The sequence below is a fragment of the Carassius auratus genome, chromosome 11 (genome assembly GCF_003368295.1).
Source record: "Carassius auratus strain Wakin chromosome 11, ASM336829v1, whole genome shotgun sequence".
In the NCBI taxonomy this organism is placed as follows: Eukaryota; Metazoa; Chordata; class Actinopteri; order Cypriniformes; family Cyprinidae; genus Carassius; species Carassius auratus.
The window spans coordinates 7,063,681-7,084,296 of record NC_039253.1 but is presented as its reverse complement, the minus strand read 5'-3'; the positions used below and the strand labels follow the sequence as shown (position 1 = coordinate 7,084,296).

Below are 20,616 nucleotides of genomic sequence, written 5' to 3'. Positions count from 1 at the left end.
TGTCTGCTATAACCACAACCACATTTGATTCATCTTCAAGTGAAAGAAGTTCAACAGTGGAAACTACATCATCCTCGATAGGTACATCTCCATTTTCAATGTCTATTATGACAGAAGGACTGAGAACATCAGAACTCCCTTCAACAACAACTGAAATATTTTCATCTGCTATAGAAGAAACAACAGTCCAGCAGTCAGAAGCCACTCGGTTTACTTCTACCACAGAATCGGAACCTAAAACAGCAGCTATATCAGTATTTACAACAGCTATTACCCCAATCAGCACATCCACATTAGAATCTTCTACAAATGAAAGTGGATTAACAGCAGAAACTATATTGTCCACAACAGGTACCTCTCAATTTTCACCATCTACTATAACAGATGGACAAAGCACATCGGGATTCACTTCATCAATACATACGCTGTCATCTAGTGTAGAACGAACAAGCCAGCAAACACAAACCACTCAATTTCCTTCCACCAGAGAAACAGATTCCATGAGCAGATCCACATTAGAATCGTCTACACTTGAAAGTGGTTCTACACTGGAAACTGCAATTTCCACAAGTAAATCTTCAGCTTCACCACCACCATTGTCTACGACAGATGGACAAACCACATCAAAATTGACCTCATCTATAACAGAAATATCGTCATCTAGTATAGAACAATCAACACGCCAACAGACACAAAACACACAATTTACTTCTACTACAGAAACAGAATCTAAAATGACAGGTCAGTCAGCATTTACAACAGCTATGTCACCCATGAGCACCACATTACGATCATATACACTTGAAAGTAGTTCAACACTGGAAACTACATTACCCACAATAGGTTCAACTCCATCTTCACTATTTACTACAACAGAAGGACAAACTTCCCACAATCCTCAAACAATAACATCAGCAGTTACAGCCCAAACATCAAGCATTTCTACATCATCCCAGCCAAGCCCTTCTGCTGAAACTAGCACCCAGAAAACCTCATCAATATCAACAGAACCTCATTCATCTGCAACAACTCTCATCTCAGTTTCAACAACTCAAAACTGCCTGGAGAATTGTCCGTGTAATGGGTCTCCATGCATCTTCAATGTAACATCTGGGAAATGTCAGTGTCAGTGCAATCCTTTCACTTTTGGAGAGTACTGCAATTTTGCATATGACTTTTCTTCTATTACTTGGTGTGAGTATTTACCATACAATTCCTAAATAATTATTACACTTTGTTTTAATAATTCTTTGTACTTTGGGTATTTAATCAATGATAGATTAGCACCCAAGGTACTTGCAAAGTGTGACATAATTTAAAGTTAGTTGTATTATGGGTTGTGTGACGTTTTAGCTAAAACCTATTTGCATATGTTTTAGAGGTAAAATGCTATACAACCCACAGACATCCATCGTTTATTTTTTGATTACAAAAGACGGTAACACTTTATTTTAAGGTGTCTTTGTTACACGTTACATGTAATTACTATTGTAATAACAATAAATTTTGCATAATTATATGCAACTAACTCTATACCAAACCCTCATCCTAACCCTAACCATATAGTGATTATGTGTAGTTAAACATGTCAATACTTAAAATCATAATTACAATGTAACAAGGATACCTTTAAATAAATTGCAACCCAAAAGACGTGGCACAATAGTTCTCAAACATAATTTATGTTAATTAACTCACTTATGTTTATATCTTTCTGATTTATTTGTAGCTGAAAGCACGCCCACAAGGAATGCAAACTTCTCTCTCAGAATTATGATGAACTATCTTCCTGGTTATGAAAACATTAACTCTTCAGAATCACAAAAACTAATTTCCATCTTAAAACATGAGGTACATTTTTATAGTTAATTTTCTTGAGGTACTTAATTTGAGTGGTTTTGTTAATAAAAATAATTGTTTTTATTTTTGAGAGCTGATGCATATGTCGATATCTTGATATCCCTGATATAAAGCTGATATAATTGTTTTCATTATTATTAATATTTAAGAAGTTTTAAATCATTTGACAATGGATATAAAAATAAATGTGTAAAATAAACATACATTTACTTTAGATGACAACGTATTTTTCACAAATAAATAAATATTATTAATAAAAATATAATTAAAAAGGAAGTAACTGTACTGTAGTCTACAGGGCACTCAGTATTCTGGGAAGTATGTGTGCGTTGGGAATCATATTTTTCAAATAAAGCAAGGGTAACACTAATTTTGCATACAGCTCACAGTGAAAATGACATGAATATGACAGTGGGCGAATGCAAAAAGCGCAGCATAATTTGAAACCACAAGTTCAAAGTTTAAAGCGTATTTGCTTAAAGCTAACGGCAAACAAGGTATTATAATGTTTGCCTTTCTAATACTAATAATATAAAAGCAATCCTTATAATCCTTCTGTATACATTAATTCCTTTGTTTTAACCGCTCTATCTGATTATTAGACAGGCTTCTATCTGTATTATACAGAACTGTTAACAACAACAGTAAACCAGAGGGAGAGTGTGAGCACTGTGTGCTCAGGCGCTGCCACTCTCAGCGCCATCTAAATTAAAGTCCTGCCTCGATCACATTGACCGAGCAAAAAAACGTATCGTCAGATGCCGATATTTGAAAAATGTCAAATATCAGCCGATTTTTCAGTCGACCTCTACTAAAATGTCACATTTTAAATGCACACAGCCTACATAAAGTAGCTGTGATTTTTCACAAACTGTTGTGACTTCCGTAAAAAAGTTGACATCACTACACAGTCACCGCCTTTAGTCACCACCCCGAGCACTGCCCACCATCCCACTCTACTTTTGCTAAACCCCCAGACAATATTGCTTCCATTCCATTGCTGAGCAACAACAACATGGAAACATGTCGAAAAGGTTAACTTTAACCACGAAACCAGATCGGCCGACCTGTAATGTCTTACTCTCATTCAAAGGATGGACGATCTGACAGGATTGTTAATCCATATATTGAATACATTATTCATCTAACGTGTATAATAAAGACAAACTCACCATGTCTATCTAGTCATGATGAAGATGTTCGATTTAAACAGGCAACTATTTTTACAGCTACATTATTGTTCCATTTCGTGCAATGTTATAGTTATGTCAGTATGCCTATATGTATGTAGTGTTTTTATGTGGTGTATCATTGTTAATTACGGTACCCCTATAACAAAAATGTGAATGTCTGTTGACTGAAAATCAAAACACCTTGTGGACTCAACCACTGTCCCCAAAAAGGATGAAACTTCTTTCTTAACCACGAACAGTGTTCATTATAATGCCTTAAGGATACCCTCATAATGTATTATAAATACGTGCTTCATAGAAAGTGTTACCGGAATTTTTATTGATCATCAGATTGCAGGGTAGAGCACTGTGTCAAAAGCTTCGAGGCATCAACGCAGATTATTGTAAAAGCCTTGTTCAGCACATAGCACTGTTCGTCTAGGCAGGGACAAACAGAGTCTGAAACAGCAAGAAAATAAAAAACTAAAACTAAATACTAGACACATGAAAACAGGCAGTCCACAAGTAAACAAGAACTGGCTCCATAGAATAGCTATCGCTAAATGAGGATTGGAATAAATGCCAAACAATACTCGGCAGTGAATAATGGTGTGAGACTGATTTATATATTGTATGTTATTGGTAGCAGCTGTGTGTGATTGGTTTCAGGTGAACTTGTAATTAGTGCAATGGAGAATGGGAAATGTAGTCCAGGGAGATGTGTGTGGTCTGTTATGATAAGGCAACTTCTGGTGGCAGTCGGACGGAAATTCATGGACAGGATTCGTGACAATAAATAAATTAACTTCATATATTTAATAGTTAACTTAGACAACCCTAATTACCAAACTTAATCAGGAGAAATTAAAATCTTTGATGCCATAGTGCCAAGTTTATTTTGTAATATTGTATAATATATTTTCATTTTTGCTAAATATATAATGTATAAATACTTATACTTATACTTATATATATATATATATTTTTTTTTTTTTTTTTTTTTTTTTTTTTTACAGCTTTCAATCCTTTGTAAAAGAGCAGATGCACAGAATTTCAAAGAAGTGCAAATACATAAGTTTGTGTAAGTTGATTTCTCTTGAATTTCATACATTTACCAACATTTGCCAAATATATCAATATGTGGTATGTATTTTTCCCATCTAGGAAAGGAAGTGTCATTGCTGAAAGTACTGCAGTATATAACTATCCCAACAATGACTCACAGATAATATTTCTAAATAACTATTTGCAATACACCCTGGAAACAATCTTTAACGAAACAGATTCATTTAAAAATCTCAGCATAGCTCTTAATGCTTCCATCCAAGTTGACCAAACGACCATGGGGCCAGTTATAATATCAAGTAAGTTATTTTTTATTTTTATTATTATTATTATTATTATTATTATTATTTTGGAAACAGATAACCTTGATTTAACATATTTAATTAAATACTGTAATAATAATAATAATAATAATAATAATAAATTACACGTAATTTAAAGAACACATGGATTAATGTTCTACAGTTTCTGTAATATGTCTTTTATATTTATTTTTAGATATATTTAATGATCAGAGTATCAATGGATATCTTTTTAATCTTTTTTGTGTAGATATTTCAGATCTGCAGTCATTTGTGAAATGCACATTGGATTTTGCAAACTTAACGGTAGAGTTGGAAGATGGAGCATGGGTATGTGTGGGACTGTGTAAAAGAAATCTTGAATTCTGCAATCAACGAGGTGTATGCCTTAATGAAATAAAAGGACCACAGTGCAGGTAAGTCTTTCAAAGCAAATTCAGATGACTACAAACTGTATAGACTTCAGCTAAACAAATGATATTTAACTATAAATGATTTACATTGGCTCCCTTTATCCCTAAATAAATCAAGGGAAAGAGCTTATTACTTTAGAAATTAGCTTATTTAAATAAAAAGTTCAAAACTTAACAAAAAATCACTTTAGAATCTGATGGGCAAGAATATTGTAAAAAGTCAATGTCTTGAATTAATTCAGGAACTAATCCTCTCCTACCCATTTTGCTAACTGTCTAGGTGTTACAGTTCTCCCTTTGAGAAGTACTATGGAGATCATTGTGAGCTTTACAGCAGAGGGGCCGGTTTCTACGCTGTCCTCTTTGGCTGTTTAGCAGCTTTTGCTCTACTTATCATTGTCTTTGGTGTGATGATTCTGGTGCTCTACAGAGCCAAGAGGTCTGTATAACTGTTTCTGTGATTTATTAAAAGATCAAAACATCAAAGCAAACAAATAACACCGTGATTAATTTCAGCAGAACATCAAGCAAAAGGAGGTTATCACTTTTTGATGATGTCTTCTTCGATTTTACATCAAGAGGTACAATGTCTAGCTTTGCAAATGCTTTAGTAAATATGCTTCAGCAGCAGTATAAGATTAAGTTTCAAACATCAGAATTGAAAATATTATTGAATAACTGAAAATAGTAACTATATTATTTCAGGATCCATAGACAGTGGTTATGGGATTCAAAATTTGTCAGTCACAGAAGATTCAGCACCTGGGTCTTTCAGCTCATAACATGAAAATGCACCTGTGCGGTAGGATGAGCAATTGTGCATTTAATTTAACAAACTGGAAATGGAAAATAACATGCATTGGTCATTGATAAATTGATTATTTTTTAATCACAATTGTTTTCTCTCTGTTACAGATAAAGACCAGAGCAAATTAAGTGGTGGATGTCCGATGAACAGAAAAGACATTTAATTATTTAAAGAAATTGTATTTAAAATATTTATAAAATAATCTCAGGAAACCAACATAATTATACATACATTTACTGGGTTGATTTCAGATTATATATCTTATGTCTTTCAAAGCAAATTCAGATGACTATATACAAACTGTGTAGTGTAAATAATATTAAAAAAATAAGAACATTGTATAAAGCACCTCTGTAAAACTCAGTTATTTATGATACCAAACACTGCATAGCATATGGAAAAATCAATAATAAACCAAATAAATATGTAGTGGTTGTTAAAATATGTGCATTACACAAGTACTCACTAGAAGTGCTGCCACCGACACAATCACAAACCACGGCCAGTCAGAACAAATCTCTCTGTTTTGGCACCCTTTTTCACACAAATCTTATGTATATATATATACACACACACACACACACACACACACACACACACACACACACACACACACACACATATATATATATATATATATATATATATATATATATTTTTTTTTTTTTTTTTTTTTAATGGTTAATGTTTTGTCATGTAAAATCTGCTTTTACACCGTCACTCTTTCTACATCCATATAGTTGATAATTAATATACATCAGAAGCTGTACTCCGGTCCAATAGTTGACGTTGTGGGCAGGGCTTACTGATCCATGACACATAAAAGGTTTTCCAAAGCAACTTAAAATATAGGAACCTAAGCAACAATCCATAGTTTAAAATGCTAGGAACGTTAGGAAATAAGACAACAGAGGAGAAATGCAAAGACATTATTATTTTATTTATTTATTTTTTGGGGTATGAGAGGGTGTCATAAATAATCACATTTCTGATCTATTTACAGTGATTGTCTGCTCTGCAGTTTTTTCATGTTTCTTTGCAGGTACAGTAGGTTTCTTGAAGCATCTCGAGATGTTGCCACAGTTCTTCTGGATTAAGCCTTGGCTCAGTTTGTTCTGGTTCTTCATGTCATTCCAGATGAAAAAAAAATCTTACCACTAAGGGTTCTTCTAAATAGCAGTAAAGCTTTCTTTTTTTTTTTTTAGCTTTCTCTTAAAACCTATTTACAAAGCTGCTGAGACAAACATTTAATAAGGAATAGAGAGAAGTCTTTAGCTAAGAGAAAGGGTGGGGTTGACCTTGTTGCTATGGATGATGTCATCATGCTTGCTTACTATGGCCACAGTGATTGGCTGATAAATACTGTAGAGCATGTTGTTGCCCAGGGGCGTAGATTACGCAGTGGACGTCCCCCCAATCCGCCCCCCACACACTTTTATCATCAAGGAAGTTCGTCCACTGCACTTTTACAGGTAAGTGTGTTCGTACAGAGGTTTTCAAGAACTGGTGTGAATAAATATAGATTTAAACAGGATAGTCTTTTTTTTTTTTTTTTTTGGACTGAGAAGGCGAAATTAACATCACAGAGCGATAAACACTCCTGCAGTGTGTGTTTCATTCATACTCATGCAGTGTGTCATACCAGGAAACTCCTGCTATCGTATGAAAACCGTTGTTTTCGGGTTTGTTTTTTTCAAGTCAAAAAAAATCTCCAGCAGGTGATAAATAAAGTATATGAACAATGCAGTGCTAATTGACATAGCATTTATTACAGTATAGAAACTATTCTGCCTTATTATGTGATCAGAAGTGTTTGTAGTATAATAACAAATCATTATTATTGGTTATTGTCCAGCAGTTATAGATTTCTAAGCCAATTAAAAGCTAGAAATGAGAAAAAAAATTAAGTTGCCTATACACTACCAATCAAAAGTTTTTGAACTTTTGAACATAGCTTGTTAATGTTTTTTTAAAGAAGTCTCTTCTGTTCACAAAGCCTGCATTTATTTGATCCAAGTACTGCAAATCAGTGAAATTTTGAAATATTTTTACTAGCCTATTTAAAATAGCTGTTTTCTATTTGAATATATTTCAAAATGTTATTTATTGAGATTTCAAAGCAGATTTTTTTTTTTTTTTTGCATCATTACGCCAGTCACACGATCCTTTCAGAAATGATTCTGATATACTGATTTGCTTTTGATTTATATATATATATACACACACTAAGCTTTTGAATGATATAGTGTATAATGTTGCAAAATATTTTTATTTCACATAAATGCTGATCTGTGGATCCTTCTATTCATTGTAGAATGCTGAAAAAAAATTACTTTTCATTTAAAAAAGTTTCATTTAAATATTGATAATCAGCAAATCAACATAATAAGAATTATTTCTGATTAATGTGACACTGAAGACTGGAAGAATGATGCTGAAAATTCACCTTTGATCACAGGTACAATACATTACATTTGAAATATATTCAAATAGAAAATGTCTCAGGTTACAAATGTAACCTTTGTTCCCTGAGAACAGGGAACGAGACAATACGTCATCGACGCTATGGGGAACGCCTCAGGTGTGACAGGTGTCTGAAATCAAATATCAACTCACAGCAATCATGCTGACGGGCGACAGCCGTGAATCATCAGCTTGAATGATGAGCGTGCGACCTGGATATAAAAGGGCGCCTTGAAACCATGACAATATCCTTTCGTCTGAAGGGACTGTTTGGCAGGCAGACCCTGAGGCATGGCTGGGAGACTTATTGTCTCGTTCCCTGTTCTCAGGGAACAAAGGTTACATTTGTAACCTGAGACGTTCCCTTTCGAAGGGAACTTCGACAATACGTCATCGACGCTATGGGGAACGAAATACCCATGCCGTCATGCTAAAGGGAGTGCATGCCCAATGGCAGTGACAACTGTCAGAACCAGCAATTCAATGAACGCTAGAACCACTCACCCTCAGATCACACAGGGCTGTCAGTGACAGCACTCCCTACGGTCATAGCCCAAGCTATATGATACCACAGAAAACCTCCATAAACATAGTTTAGTGAAAGGTCTACCTGGGCCTGCTCAAGGGCCTAGGACCACAACTTCAACTTCTTAGAAGGGGTCCCTTCTAGGGAATGTGGCTAGGGAACCCGGGGGAACCCCAGCTAGTCACTATTCAGGGGAATGTACCACCTGAAATGCCACAAGGCAGGCCTGACCTGGTGTCACTACATAAGACACTACAGACTGGCCACTTCCTGTCTGTCCGAAGACAAAGCCTCTGGACACTTGCCTTTAGAAAGGCATCCAGCCCGAGGAACTGCGGAGCAGGCAGTGAACCACTCGGCCCGGATCTCAGAGACAGGATATCCTGGAGAGTATGACTCAGCATAGTGCTTTACAACCCTTGTAGGGGAGTTTCTCTACTCGATCCACGGATCTACCCAGTGTTTGTGTTTCAAAAAACACTGAGGAGGCCTGTGAGGGCCTAAGGACTGATCTAACTGGGAAGCCTCATGAGAGGCCTATGACCGACTGACCAGACTCAGAAGACCACATACTCACATTGACCCTCAGTCAGGGGAGCATAAGATCTACCTGGTAGGCAACCAGGCTGTAGCAGGATAAAGAGGTTCCAGGAGGGAACCCGTAGCAGAGAATTAAAACTTGAGCCAAGCCAGGGCGCAAGCTCACCTTCGGTAGCTGCCTGATAAGGACTGCTAAACTGAAAGTAAGCGGCCACTAGCTTACAAAACCCAGCATCACTGTGAAACTACTCCCAGGGAGACCTGGAGAGGCCTATTACCTGACAACCACAGTATGTGGGAGCTCACCTTCGGAGAGGCTTGGTGAAGCCTACTACCTGATAACCACAATATGTGGGAGTTCACCTACAGAGAGGCCTGGAGAGGCCTACTACCTGTTACCAGATAACCACCTTAAGTGGAAACTGAAAGTAATTTGGAACTCAACTCCAGGGAGGCCTGGTGAGGCCTACTACCTGACAACCACAGTATGTGGGAGATCACCTTCAGAGAGGCCTGGTGAAGCCTACTACCTGAAAACCACAATATGTGGGAGTTCACCTACAGAGAGGCCTAGAGAGGCCTACTACCTGTTACCAGATAACCACCTTAAGTGGAAACTGAAAGTCATTTGGAACTCAACTCCAGGGAGGCCTGGTGAGGCCTACTACCTGACAACCACAGTATTTGGGAGCTCAACTTCAGGGATGCCTAGTGAGGCCTACTACCTGATAAACACAGTGCAGGAAAGCTTACTTTCAAGGAGGCCTGGAGAGGCCTACTACCTGAAAACCATAGCTGATAGTGAGCCAGACTGGCAGTCCAGTTGACCGTCTTTGGGGCCTTGCCTTCAGGGAGGCCTTATGAGGCCTACTACCTGACAGTTCAAGGGAATTCAACTTCAGGGAGGCCTGTGGGGCCTGCCACCTAGTAACCACAGTATGTGGGATTAAACCCTCAGGGAGGCCTAGTAAAGCCTACTACCTGACCACCACAAATTGTGGGAGCCCACCTTGAGGGAGGCCTGAAGAGGCCTACTACCTGAAACAGTCTAATCAGCTGGATGTAACTGCTGCTGGGGACTCGCCTAACAGGGAGGCCTGGTCGAGCCTACTAGCTGATAGCGAGTCTATTCTGCTACTTTAACGAACACTGCTGGAACCATAACATTAAAAACCTTTTCCCATAGTTTTGACCTAGTGTATGTTCCACAATGTTGTGACCCACCTCCGAGGAGGCCTGTTAAGGCCTACTAATCGTCAGTGAGCCTTCTGCCCGAACTACCAGGGCCCACCAACCGAAGGTGAGCTGGCCTAGGAGCCCTATTGGGGGCTATTCGGTCAAGGAGCCTGCTGGGGCCTACTACCCAACCGTGCAGCCTTCGCGGCAGAAAGCTGTTGCTACAGCATCCTGGCACCTAAACACATTGCCAGAGGCAGTGTACTCAGCAAAAAGCAATACCCTTATAGCAGGGGAGTACAACATACGCCATTCTGCCTAGTGGAGGCCCCATTAGGGGCCTACCTACTAAATGCATAGGCGTCAGCCCATGGCAATGCTCTGGCTTCAAAGGGAGCGGAGTTCAAAAACCGGAGTGAAATGTAGTTTAGAACTCCCTGCTCAACCGGAGCCATCGTGGTGTGAGGTAGATACATACAGAGCTGAGAATGGACTACTAAAAACTACCCTGAGTTAGAGGGGAAGTAACAACCATATGCCCCTGCAATGTGAGACAGGTAGCAGGCCTGCAAGTGGCTCCAAAGGGTGACAGGGATTTGTCCTGCACCCAGCCTAGGGGTGGGGGGGGCTAAATTGCAAGCCAACCCACTTCAACCCATCGGTCGAGCGATTAGCTCAACGGGCTGAGTGGAGCCAGCTCTAGAGGCCCAAAAACATCTCTGTTCGGCAGGGTCTGACAAACTGTCACTTCGCAGAGCGAAAGATGGCCTAACCCTGCCAGACTGATCCTACCTCAGCTACCACCCTGCATTACTCTATCACCCCTGAATGCAGAGAAAGGGGCGGGCCTTGGCCAACAACTCCCAACAACTCCCTTGGGAGATATCATCAGGAAACATGGTGTTAGCTTTCACTGTTATGCTGATGATACGCAGCTCTATATTTCCTCGCAGCCCGGTGAAACACACCAATTTGAAAAACTAATGGAATGCATAGTCGATATAAAAAATTGGATGACGAGTAATTTCTTACTGCTAAATTCAGAAAAAACAGAGGTGTTAATCATAGGGCCTAAAAACTCTACTTGTAATAACCTAGAACACTGTCTAAGACTTGATGGTTGCTCTGTCAATTCTTCGTCATCAGTTAGGAACCTAGGTGTGCTACTTGATCGCAATCTTTCCTTAGAAAGTTTCTAGCATTTGTAAAACTGAATTTTTCCATCTCAAAAATATATCTAAATTACGGCCTATGCTCTCAATGTCAAATGCAGAAATGTTAATCCATGCATTTATGACTTCAAGGTTAGACTATTGTAATGTTTTATTGGGTGGTTGTTCTGCACGCTTGGTAAACAAACTACAGCTAGTCCAAAATGCAGCAGCAAGAGTTCTTACTAGAACCAGGAAGTATGACCATATTAGCCCGGTCCTGTCCACACTGCACTGGCTCCCTATCAAACATCATATAGATTTTAAAATATTGCTTATTACTTATAAAGCCCTGAATGGTTTAGCACCTCAGTATTTGAATGAGCTCCTTTTACATTATACTCCTCTACGTCCGCTACGTTCTCAAAACTCAGGCAATTTGATAATACCTAGAATATCAAAATCAACTGCGGGCGGCAGATCCTTTTCCTATTTGGCGCCTAAACTCTGGAATAACCTACCTAACATTGTTCGGGAGGCAGACACACTCTTGCAGTTTAAATCTAGATTAAAGACCCATCTCTTTAACCTGGCATACACATAACATACTAATATGCTTTTAATATCCAAATCCGTTAAAGGATTTTTAGGCTGCATTAATTAGGTAAACTGGAACCGGAACACTTCACATAACACTGTACTTTCTACATCATTAGAAGAATGGCATCTACGCTAATATTTGTCTGTTTCTCTCTTGTTCCGAGGTCACCGTGGCCACCAGATCCAGTCTGTGTCCAGATCAGAGGGTCACTGCAGTCACCCGGATCCAGTACGTATCCAGACCAGATGGTGGATCAGCACCTAGAAAGGACCTCTACTGCCCTGAAAGACAGCGGAGACCAGGACAACTAGAGCCCCAGATACAGATCCCCTGTAAAGACCTTGTCTCAGAGGACCACCAGGACAAGACCACAGGAAACAGATGATTCTTCTGCACAATCTGACTTTGCTGCAGCCTGGAATTGAACTACTGGTTTCGTCTGGTCAGAGGAGAACTGGCCCCCCAACTGAGCCTGGTTTCTCCCAAGGTTTTTTTCTCCATTCTGTCACCAAGGAGTTTCGGTTCCTTGCCGCTGTCGCCTCTGGCTTGCTTAGTTGGGGTCACTTCATCTACAGCGATATCATTGACTTGATTGCAAATTAAAACAGACACTATTTCAACTGAACAGAGATGACATAACTAAATTCAATGATGAACTGCCTTTAACTATCATTTTGCATTATTGAGACACTGTTTTCCAAATGAATGTTGTTCAGTGCTTTGGCGCAATGTATTTTGTTTAAAGCACTTTATAAATAAAGGTGATTGATTGATTGATTGATTTAAGGAAGGAGGCTGAAATCTAGGGGAGGAAGCCTAACACATAATGAATGTGGCAGCTATACTTAGCAACACGCCTCCAATATCCCTAACATAGCCTAGGCCAGCTACAGAGGCGGCCTGGATCAGGGCCGACCTACAAGCATAGATCTACCTGAGGGCTCGGAGGAGCCACAGCCTACTTGATTGAGAGGCTGTGAAAACACTCAACCTACTGAAACCCTACAGAGCTCAGGGGAGTGAGTACTCAGTATACCAATGTCACAAACCGATAGGCAGGACAACTATCTGAAGATCTATCTGAAGCGCCAGCGTCAGTCTAAACCTAAAGCAAAAAAGTATTTTTTTTTTTTTTTAGGAAGACCAACTACTCTACCCCTGGGTGGCAAATAGCCCTGAGGCTAAACAGAAATGAGCGGTGGCCCACCACGCATATAAAATGTTATGACAGGAAGGCCATCACATACTCAGCACAGAAGCCAAATCTCCTTTGAGCTTCTTCCTAATTCGTTCAAGCCACCAACTGGGGGAGGCTTCAGGGCCCTAAAGTCCATACTTTAATTGCTCCTCTAAGAATGACCCCCTAGGTCTATACAGGGAACAAGGTCTGTAGAGAAATACAATCAGTGTTAGTTATACACACAGAATTTTACAAACCAAAAAGTTCACCTGCGGCGTGCAGAGTGAAGACTCGCCAGAGAGTTCCCAATGAATCTGGGGTCCACCACTTTTACATGCCTAAAAGAGGCGCTAACATCAACCAGTTGCTACGGCGGGCATAGAACATAGTTCTCATCATAAGGCCCATCCCCAGGGCTGGTGTAACGTAAACGCCTGGGGAGTCAAGAAGAGGGAGAGGGCTGGTAGAAAAGGCCCTCCAGGGAGATCAGACCCTACTTCCGCTGAGCGTTGCAGCGCTTGTGCTGAATGACCTCCCTTAAGTCCCTCTTTTTGCGGGAGGCTCGCCTCCTCTGTGTCCTACTCCTCCATGGAGGGGGGGCACGAGAGGCTACACTAGACCTCTGGTCCTGCCTACGGTCCTCAGACCAAGACGGACCAGGTCCTCCCGCCTGCCTGGGCTGGGGCCCGGATCTCAGTGGTATACAGGTCTTAAATGCAGCTGAGCGCACCTTCGCCTCCCTAAACTTTCCAACCACCGCCTCAATGGAGGTGCCAAAAAGTTTAGCAGGCGAAACTGGTGAATCAAGGAGAAGGGACTTTTCTTTCTCCCCCCGATATCAGCCAAGTTGAGCCACAGATGCCTCTCTGTGGCCACCATCGCCGCCATCGATCGACCGATCGCGGCAGCAGTCTGTTTAGTGGCCCGGAGGGACAAATCTGTGGTCCGGCGCAACTCAGCGACCGCCTCAGGGGACAGCCCTGCCCCCTGGTCGAGATCCTGCAGCAGGTCAGCTTGGTAGGCTTGGAGCACTGCCATGGTATGAAGGGCAGCATCAGCCTGACCTGCTGCCGTGTACGCTCTGCCATTCAAGCGAGCCGTGGTTTTAAGGGGCTTGGATGGCAGAGTCGGAGCTTTTAGTGTCGACACCCGCCCAGAAACGAGATAGTTCGCAAATGTCTAGTCAACGGGCGGCATCGACACATAACCATACTCACCGATCCCCTCAACATCAGCGAAGTTACCCCGCTGATGTGGATGAATACGGGCAGAGTATGGTTTCTTCCATGCCCTCTCGATCTCTGAATGGAGATCAGGAAGGAATGGAAGGCTCTGCTGAGCTGGTGGTCTATGTTCAGGGAGAAACCAATCATCCAAACGACCGCGAACGATCTCTCCCTGAGCGCACCGCCATGGCAACTGAAGTTTGTCAGTGGCGTGCTCTATAACTTCCACCAACTCTGCGCACACGTGGCAGGATGGCTGACGAGGTTGAGGATCTAAATCATCCTCCTCAGCCATCTCTTGCCCGGCCTGAAGAGCACTCGCTGCAGTATTAGTAGGAGAAAAGTCTCCGTCATCCACCTGCAGCTCACTCTCGTCAGCCGATGACGTGTCCGAGAGGTTAACGCCCCTCTCGAGACTGTCAGCGAGCTCCATCTGGGAGCTCCATGAAGCGCGTCGCCGCTCTGCCTTGGCACGAGCGGGACCCGATCCGCGAGGACCAGACGCTGAACTCTCTTCCCTCGAGAAGAGAGCCAGACAAGAGCGGAGCGTTCTCATAGGAAAACGCTCACAATTTGCACAGGACGCTCCCTCAAGAGCATCCTGTGCGTGCTCTTCACCCAAACAGCACACATCTCGTGAGTGTCACCCGGCGACAAATATCTTGGGCACGGGTCAGCACATATACTATTTTTGATACTATTTTTCATCTGCAGTCCCTAGGCCGGTAACAAAAATAAAAAATAAAATAAATAAATAACCAACAATCATATAACATTCATTCACTATGACAACAATACACATAAATAAAAATATACATCAACAATACAAACAAACAAGACAAAAATTCATAATAACAATGACATTTTACATTCACCACTATACTACATTAACAGTGAAAATGTATGACTAATAGTGACACATAGTGCTGAGAAATGTTATTTTTTTTTAAAATTCCATCGCGACCAGTGCTAGTTTTAGAGTTAAAACGCTACACTTAGAGCCGAAATTTTGAAGTCCCAAGTTTAGGATTGACACCCATTATTTTTAAGATTTTCTACTAAATCTGCCAGTTATGAACTATGTTTTGCCTTGAGATGTTTTGTGAATATGGGCCCAGGGCCCATATTTAATGATAATGATCTTTTAAAACGCATCTCCTTTAGTTTATTTTTTTTATACATTTGCATGTATTATCCAGAGATGGGCGCTCTAGTTAGTACTCAATTCACACTCAAATAAATTTTTTTAATGAATCGACCTGAAATGACTCCAGACTTGATTCAGGAGAAGGACTCTTGAATATTTGACAAACAACTGTTTTTATCTTTAAATAGGCTACTTATTTAACTAATATTCAAAAATCACATGGCATCCACACCCCTGCATCCATTCCAAAAGATTAATTTAATTATAATTGGGAAATTGTTTTTAGATGCCTAGGATAGAACTTAAACTTTGGAACTGCTGGTTATTATTCTTTTCTGCTCAAGATGAGAATGTTTGTATCATTGTAGACATTTTTAAAAGATAATGCTTTTAAGTTAAATATTAAAATAGTATAGATTTTCAGAAAGAAAAGCCTGAACAGAAACAGTGTTTTTTTTTTTTTTCACATGGCCTCGCGTGTATCTAAATGTAAGCATAAAAATCATGTAAAAAAGTTTATTTATTTATTTATTTATTTATTTATTTATTTATATTTGTCATGACCTCTGCTTGGAAGAAAATATATGTGTAATGATATACAAATCTCCATATTCATCGGGAAGAAGGAGGCGGGAACCGGCGCACAATCAAAACTCATTTTAATATTCAAAAGTAAATACAAAACGGCGCACCAGCCCCTCACGGACGACTGGTGCGCATAATAAAAAGCAAACATAAAATAATGTCCCAGGCCTGGTCCTCTCTCGTCCTTCACGGTCGTCGCTCCAGTTTTATATCCTTCCATCTCCTACGTGGGACTCGATACTAGCGGTGGGGCTCAGGTGTAGCTCATCTCCAAAACCTGTTTACAAAGCTGCTGAGACAAACATTTAATAAGGAATAGAGAGAAGTCTTTAGCCAAGAGAAAGGGTGGGGTTGACCTCGTTGCTATGGATGATGTCATCATGCTTACTTACTATGGCCACAGTGATTGGCTGATAGTCTCTGTCAGAGATTTATTCATAGGAATATTGTATAGCATGCTGTATAGCTTTTATCATCAAGGAAATTCGTCCACTGCACTTTTATGGGTAAGTGTGTTCGTATAGAGGTTTTCAAGAACTGGTGTGAATAAATATAGATTTAAACTCAAAGAAACAGGATAGTCTTTTTTTTTTTTTTTTTTTTTTTAGACTGAGAAGGCGAAATGAACATCACAGAGCACTAAACACTCCTGCAGTGTGTGTTTCATTCATACTCATGCAGTGTGTCATACCAGGAAACTCCTGTTATTGTATGAAAACCGTTGTTTTCGGTTTAGTTTTTTTTTTTTTTTTCAAGTCTAAAAAAATCTCCAGCATAAATAAAGTATATGAACAATGCAGTGCTAATTGACATAGCATTTATTACAGTATAGAAACTATTTTGCCTTTTAATGTGATAAAAAGTGTTTGTAGTATATAAACAAATCATTATTATTTGTTATTGTCCAGCAGTTATAGATTTCTAAGCCAATTAAAAGCTAGAAATGAGAGAAAAATTTAAGTTGCCTATACACTACCAATCAAAAGTTTTTGAACTTTTGAACATAGCTTGTTAATGTTTTTTTAAAGAAGTCTCTTCTGTTCACGAAGCCTGCATTTATTTGATCCAAGTACTGCAAATCAGTGAAATTTTGAAATATTTTTACTAGCCTATTTAAAATAGCTGTTTTCTATTTGAATATATTTCAAAATGTTATTTATTGAGATTTCAAAGCAGATTTTTTTTTTTTTTCATCATTACTCCAGTCACACGATCCTTTCAGAAATGATTCTGATATACTGATTTGCTGCTAAAAAAAAAAAAAAAAAAAAAAAAAAAAAAAAACCATAGTGTTGAAAACAGCTGAGTAGAATTTTTTTCAGGTTTCATCTTAGTTCAGAAGAGCAGCATTTATCTGAAATAGAAATCTCTTGTAAAATTATGTCTTTATTATCATCATCTTTTGATCATTTTAAATAATCTTTGCTAAATAAAAGTATTAATTTCTACAATTTATTTAACAAAAAAAATATAGCATATATATAGCCTATATATATATATATATATATATATATATATATATATATATATATATATATATATATATATATATATATATATATATATATATATATATACTAAGCTTTTGAATGATATAGTGTATAATGTTGCAAAGATTTTTATTTCACATAAATCCTGATCTGTGGATCCTTCTATTCATCGAAGAATGCTGAAAAAAAATTTACTTTTCAGTTTTAAATATTGATAGTCAGCAAATCAACATAATAAGAATGGTTTCTGATTAATGTGACACTGAAGACTGGACGAAGGATGCTGACAATTCACCTTTGATCACAGATACAATACATTACATTTGAAATATATTCAAATAGAAAACAGTTATTTTAAATAGCATAAATATTTCACAATATTACTGCTTTTGCTGTACTTTGGATCAAATAAATGCCGGCTTGGTGAGCAGAAGAGACTTTTTTTCAAAACATTAAAAATCTTATTGTTAAAAACTTTTGACTAGTAGGCTATATAGATTAAAGAAATGTCATATCATAGCATTATATATATATATATATATATATATATATATATATATATATGTGTGTGTGTGTGTGTGTGTGTGTGTGTGTGTGTGTGTGTGTGTGTAATTTCTGTCCCTCTCTATTCTGAAAAGATGGCTACACTCCGGATGTTGGCATATATAAAGGTTTAAAAATACAAATGTTGCCACATTCACATAAATATTTAAAAATGCAGGCTAAGTGTAACTAATTAAACAAGTATATGTTGAGCTTATTGTCAGCCTCTTATGTATGATTCTCATAAACAATTAGTGAATATGCAGAGTATAATAATTAACAGAGTATAATAATCATGGCTGATAGTAATACATCAAAATACATGTAGATGTATAATACATTATACATAAAAAAAAAACCTTGGCAAGAACAGCTCTAACTTCTTGACCAACTGATAAATTAAAACAATACAATTACAGAGTTGGGATAACCTCCAAAACCAAAGGCAATACCTTTTTAAAAGCTCATTACCATCAACTCTTTCTACAATGTTTACATTCAGAGGCAGATTACCAGCAACAGCCATTTTAGGATAGTTTGTGGTTTGTAGTCCTCTTGACTTCCCCTAACCTTTCACATATTTATATTTATTTATATTTATTAGTTTATTTAATAGGGACAGTGCATATTCATGTACATTGTTGTATGAAAATACACAATGTAAATATGCCAGAATTAGTAAAAAGATACTATTTTTCATCTGCAGTCCCTAGGCGGTAAAAAAAATAAAATAAAAAATAAATAAATAACCAACAATCATATAACATTCATTCACTATGACAACAATACACATAAATGAAAATATACATCAAAAATACAAACAAACAAGACAAAAATTCATAATAACAATGACATTATACATTCACCACTATACTACATTAACAGTGAAAATGTATGACTAATAGTGACATATAGTGCTGAGAATTTATTTTTTTATTTTTTTATTCCATTGCGACCAGTGCTAGTTTTAGAGTTAAAACGCTACACTTAGAGCCGAAATTTTGAAGTCCCAAATTTAGGATTGACACCCATTATTTTTATGATTTTCTACTAAATGTGCAAGTTATGAACTATGTTTTGCCTTGAGATGCTTTGTGAATTGTGTATTTTGTGTATTTAATGATAATGATCTTTTAAAACGCATCTCCTTTAGTTATATATATATATATATATATATATATATATATATATATATATATATATATATATATATATATATATATATATATATATATATATATATATATATATATATATACATTTGCATTTATTATCCAGAGATGGGCGCTCGAGTTAGTGGCTCGGACTCAATTCACACTCAAATCAATTTTTTTAATGACTCGATCTGAAATGACTCCAGACTTGATTCAGGAGAAGGACTCGTGAATATTTTAAAAACAACTCTTTTTATCCTTAAATAGGCTACTTATTTAACTAATATTCAAAAAGCACATGGCATCCACACCCCTGCATCCATTCCAAAAGATTAATTTAATTATAATTGGGAAATTGTTTTTAGATGGCTAGGATAGAACTTAAACTTCGGAACTGCTGGTTATTATTCTTTTCTGCTCAAGATGAGAATGTTTTTATCATTGTAGACATTTTTAGAAGATAATGCTTTTAAGTTAAATATTAAAATAGTATAGATTTTCAGGAAGAAAAGCCTGAACAGAAACAGTTTTTTTTTTTTTTTACATGGCCTCGCGTGTATCTAAATGTAAGCATAAAAATCATGTAAAAAACGTTTATTTATTTATTTATTTATTTATATTTGTCATGACCTCTGCTTGGAAGAAAATATATGTATATGTGGAATTTTAAATGAATACCCCTGACTTATTGCATAAAGAAATACTTTATGGTTTTGTAATATCTGTGTCACATTTCCTTATGTGTCATGATAGATAGGACTCTTATTATAGAAACCGATTACAGAAAAACTGTTCTGAAAATTGTAATGGATTAAAACATATAAATAACAGGCTGGATGTTCATTAACTTTACACTGTAACACCACTTTAAAAAGCAGATCATAGATCATATATTTTGTTTAAAACAGCCTTCTATTCTGAATGGGATTTTTTTAGCAAGCCATTAAATGATTTGAGACTCAACTTGGACTCGTGACCAAACACTTCAGACTTGACTCGGACTCCAAGACTTGTGAACATCGTTGTTACTATCAGCCAAAACTATTCTACTTAATTTAAAGGCTGTTTATTTGCATATTCACCAATTATGAGAAGCATACGTATAATAGGCTGACAATAAGATGAACATATATTTGTTTAATTAGTGACACTAATCCTGCATTTTAATGTGGGAATTAACGTTTTTTAAACCTTTATTTGTAAATGGCCACATA

At 37.7% G+C, this 20,616-nt stretch overlaps 2 long non-coding RNA genes across 2 annotated transcripts; both read left to right on the top strand.

Annotated features, from left to right (window-relative positions):
* The first annotated feature begins 1,771 nt into the window (after positions 1-1,771).
* On the top strand, positions 1,772-5,245 carry LOC113111337 (uncharacterized). Its single transcript, XR_003293300.1, has 5 exons — positions 1,772-1,851; positions 4,049-4,113; positions 4,197-4,396; positions 4,650-4,815; positions 5,093-5,245. It is a non-coding gene; the product is annotated as an uncharacterized LOC113111337 (long non-coding RNA).
* Positions 5,246-5,335: 90 nt separating this feature from the next.
* Positions 5,336-5,968, top strand: LOC113111336 (uncharacterized). Its single transcript, XR_003293299.1, has 3 exons — positions 5,336-5,393; positions 5,518-5,614; positions 5,728-5,968. It is a non-coding gene; the product is annotated as an uncharacterized LOC113111336 (long non-coding RNA).
* The last annotated feature ends 14,648 nt before the right edge of the window (positions 5,969-20,616 follow it).